Source organism: Herpailurus yagouaroundi, unplaced genomic scaffold, assembly GCF_014898765.1.
Source record: "Herpailurus yagouaroundi ecotype Mexico unplaced genomic scaffold, PumYag 141, whole genome shotgun sequence".
In the NCBI taxonomy this organism is placed as follows: Eukaryota; Metazoa; Chordata; class Mammalia; order Carnivora; family Felidae; genus Herpailurus; species Herpailurus yagouaroundi.
Window position 1 is genome coordinate 17393491 of NW_024412396.1, and position 4901 is coordinate 17398391.

The following is a 4901-nucleotide window of genomic DNA, read 5'->3' on the forward strand; positions in this document are numbered from 1 at the left end:
ATTTTTAATCTTTTTTACTCATGGTTTGCACAGAATTTGAGTGCAGATACAGGTATATATATATATTTAGATCTGATGGAGAGACTATGGAAATACTTAATATCACCTGTGTTTCTGATAGCTCCCCAATTCCTTGTTCTAACTTCTTGTGATTCCTGGATCCATTGCAGCCATTTATCTTTATATGACACCCCCATTTTAATAAATGCCACAATTTTTGCTTAAGCTAGCCCAAGTTATTTTTTATTCTTTCTTTTAATATATAATGCCTGTCAACCAATGGTGTATAGTGTAATATTTTACCTCTATTCTCTCCATCACAAGATCATTACTCTTTTTAATCTTTACTAAAATGACAGGTGGGAAATCCTTATTTAAAATTGTGTTGGGGCACCTGGGTGGCTCAGTTAGTTGAGTGTCTAACTCTTGATTTTGGTTCAGGTCCTGATCCCAGGATCGTGGATTGAGCCCTGCATTGGGCTCTGTACTGAATGTGGAGCTTGGTTAAGATTCTCTTTCTCCCTTTGCCCCTCTCCTCTCTCTCTGTCTCTCTCTGTGTGTGTCTATATATGTGTGTGTCTCTATGTGTGTGTATATGTTTATGTGTGTGTCTATCTATATACATAGATAGACACACACATAGAGACACATACACATATATACACACATAGAGACACATACATATGTACACACACATAGAGACACACTTATACATATATACACATTGAAGGCATGGCTATAAAATGGTAGAAATAACTGGCTATGAGATTGTAGCAGTATCTCTTTTATGATGGTGTTGTGAGAATTACATGAGGTAATACTCATACAGCATTTAGAATAGTGCCTGGTAGAGTAAGCACTCAATCAACGTTAAGGATAACTCCTGGTTAAGTTGGAAAGACATAATTAAAGGAAAGAGGCCAATAGTTTGGGAAAGTGATTAGAGAGGTAGGCTCACTGAGAGGTAAGCCTTGAGATGATTAGAGAAATTAGGTGTTGTTTAGTTTCACAGTTCAGAATTCCAGAAATGCAGTGATTCTGAATGATGGCAATGTTTTGAGTATTTCCTGAGAGATTTCAAGTAGAGGCTGAGTTTGTTGTAGCAGTCCAGGTCAGACAACTGTGCAGTTACTATTTAGTGGATCCTCCGTGTGAGTGACTAAATCAGGTGGAATGTGACAGGACTTCGGGTGTCAAGGAGCATCCTGCGCCAGATGCTAGAGATCTTCATGAACATTGGGGAGTGCTTTGAATGGAATGAGAACAGTAGCTATATATAATGGTGGGGGCTTCAAATGAGAGGGTGTTGTTGAAGGATGTTAAAAGAAAAAGAAAAAGGAGTTATGAAGTGCTTGCATGGAGCTTGGAGAGTAAGTAACCTGACTCTTAAGAGTGCCCAAGCAGTCTTCTCTCTGACCACATGGATAAAAAGGTGAGAGATTGCATATTTGCTTTCTCCCAGGGTCTCGGTCACTTCACTTCTCTAGTCAGTCTCTTTTTTGTTAAATGAGGTTCAGAAAAGCAGTTTCTTTATTGGTTACTCTGTTTTTTGAGAAGCAGAATTATTGACATAACAGAAATCTTGGAATATTTTAGGTTATCTGCTTTGTGAGAATCAAACGTGACTGCAGATGTGCCTGGGTGGCTCAGTCGGTTAAGTGACTCTTGATTTCAGCTCAGGTCATGATCTCAGGGTCATGGGATTGAGCCCCACATCAGGCTCTGTGCTGACAGTGTGGAGCCTACTTGGGATTCTCTCTCTCTCTCTCTCTCTCTCTCTCTCTCTCTCTCTGCCCCTTGCTTGTTCATGCATGTGCTCTCTCTCAAAAATAAACAAACTTAAAAAAAAAAAAGACTAAAAAATGAAACAAAACCAAACAAATGAGACCATGTATTTAGGAATGTTTTGAAGAGGATAAAGGGTTCCAAATGTCTTTATCCTTAAAAATCACATTAAAAGTAGGATGAGAACTGACATTCTCATAGTTTCTGCAAATGAAGTCACTAAATTGTATTTTATAGATAAGTAAAATTTTAATAAACAAAGATCAACGTTGCTGTGCTAGTTATTAAGTCCCTAAATTCTTAAGCCCTTCTGTATTCTGCTTTGTGATGCTGGGGCTTGGACTCTGTAAACTCCATTTCTGCTGTCACCTGGCTCCCTGTTAGGCTCTGCCAGTAGGTGGCATTAGAGGGAGAATGGGAGATTGAAGGAGAGAGAAGGGACTTGAGCCATCCTGTTGGCTTCTAGTTTTCTTCTTTTCTTTCTAATCCTGTGAGCATTGGTCCAGTGACCCTTTCACCAAGCAGCTGCATTTCCCTTCTACAGCGTCAACTGAGATGGTTTGCAGGCTTTCCAACACTAGCCACCTCTCCAGCCCCCAATGTAAGCACCAGGCAAGCAACTCCCCTTCCCAGAGGTTGGGAGTCTCTGCAACGGCCCTCTTCTACATTTCTAAATTTTAACAACCACTTTCCTTGTTCACCTAACCCTATAAAGGTGGTGCTAGCTGCTTCCTGCAGTTGCTATTTCTGTGATATCTGTGTCCTTTTTTTACTCTTCCAGTTGCCAGTTCTTCATTTTAAAATCACTCTGTTTAAATAGCTGGTGTGGTTTCTACCTCTTGACTGTACTCAGACTGATAAAATTGTCTTAATGATTTTTTAAGTTGTGGCTAATTTAGGGTTATGTCTTCTGTTTGTTTGCTTTTATTTTTTGTTTTCTTTAAATAGTCTTCATGCCCAGTGCAGAGAACAGCATGGGGCTTGAACTCATGACTCTAAGATCAAGACCTGAGCTGAGATCATGAGTCAGATGTTTAACCAACTGAGCCACCCAGGTATAACCCCAGATAAGGTTATATCTTAGTTGTATGTAACCTGCATTTATTATATAATGTTATTTAGTGTACGATAACATTTTTCCAAAAAATTAATTATAACAAATATTATAGACAGAAATAAAAATTAAGTAAGTTTAATTTTATGAAAAACTTGCTGCATTGCTCTTATTTTTTCCCATTTTACTGCAGACTAATGAATATTTCATCAGAGCCTCACTGTGGACAGCCATGTGGGAACTACCTACTTAGTGTAAAAGATTAGGTTTGAAATTAAAATGTTTCACTCTGGCCCAGACTCACAAATTTAGGTGATATAATTGACATTTCTGAGCTCCAAATAAAACAGATTAAGTTCTAAATTTACTTTTGAAAGATAGGATATAAATGCCCATCATAAAAATTTGATTTGAGGTGGTTAATTTGAAAATCTCTAAGATCAGCATTGCTCCTTTGGTATCTTTCATCCGTATGGAACTCTTAAGATAAAAATCTTCAGTTTGGTCTCATTAATGTACTTTCTCCCTTTATTATTTACAAACCCATAAAGTTAAAGATAAATAAGTTATTACATGTAAAATACTTGTAGGGAGGAGGTTTTGAATTGTTACTCCTTCTTGGGGTTGAACCTGTGTTGGGGGTTCTGGTTTTAGCTATGAAATCAAAATAGATCAGTTCTTGGTAGCCAAGGACGTCACTCATTAGTCCACCTCTATCTATCAATTGATTGAAAGAATGTAGGAACGAGTAAAATAATGAATTAAAAAATCTATCCCAATCTTTCCATTCTACTTGCTTAACTCCTTTCAGAGCACAACCCAGTTTATTTCCATTATTCACACTCACACGTTCTTTTCCTGTTTTCTCTCACCACACATCTTTGTGATCTAGAGCACCTTATCTTCTGTATTCTATATCCATAAAAATTTTGCTTTGGTCCCTAAGCTTCCAAAATAACAATCTTTAACTCAGAAAAGCTAAATTATATGGTTTCAAGGATTGATCTAGTCTGGGTGTGTCCTGCAATAACCTAATTTATTGGACAGGGAGTATTGTTCTGATTAATACCAATATTTAAATTTATGTGAATGTGGTAATGGTGAGAGAGCCAGTGATGATTTTATTTTTTCTTTCCAAATTTTATTATTATTATTATTTTAATTTTCTGTATTTGTTTTTTGAGAGAGAAAGAGAGAGAGAGAGAGAGAGAGAGAGAGAGAGAGAGAGAGAGAGAGAGAATGATCAGGGGAGGGGCAGAGAGAAAGGGAGAGAGAGGGAATCCCAAGCAGGCTATATGGTGCCAGCACAGAGTCCAGTGTGGGGCTCAAACTCATGAACTGTGAGATCATGACCTGAGCTGAGATCTAGAGTCAGATGCTTAACCAACTGAGCCACCCAGGTGCCCTTATTATTATTATTTTTTGTTCTATAGAGTACCTCTTTTCTGGCCAGGTGGGAATACTTCATTGATCATAAAGTTGTTTTGATGAATGTAGATTTAAGTATGGGGAATGAAAATGGTCCTAAAACATATTTGAGCCAAACTATTTCAAATTGTCCTATTCATCCTTCCAATTTCTGGGATGTGTTTTTATTTAAGTTTATTTATTTATTTTGAGAGAGAGAGAGAGAGAGAGAGAGAGAGAGAGAGAGAGAGAGAGAATCCAAAGCAGGCTCTATACTCTCTGTGCAGAGCCTGATGTGGGGTTCAAACCCATGAGCCGTGATTTCATGACCTGAGTCGAAGTCTGATGGTTAACTGAGCCACCCAGGCACCCCCCTGGGATGTGTTATTTTATTAAACCATAATTATATTGGCTCTCCTTTATTTGGAAATGACAAATAGTATTTAAAAATTTTTATTACCATTTTCTTTGTTGGAACATGTCACTTTAAATCACATTTATTTCAACCAAAGATAACTAATTTTCTTTGAACTTTGTTCAATCTCACTTTTAGTTTAATTCTAAAACATGACATATATTGGTTGTCTCAGATCGATATGATCTTTTAAGCTATTTTCTTTTACTCATTTATAAAATTTTTTGAATGCCAGAAAAA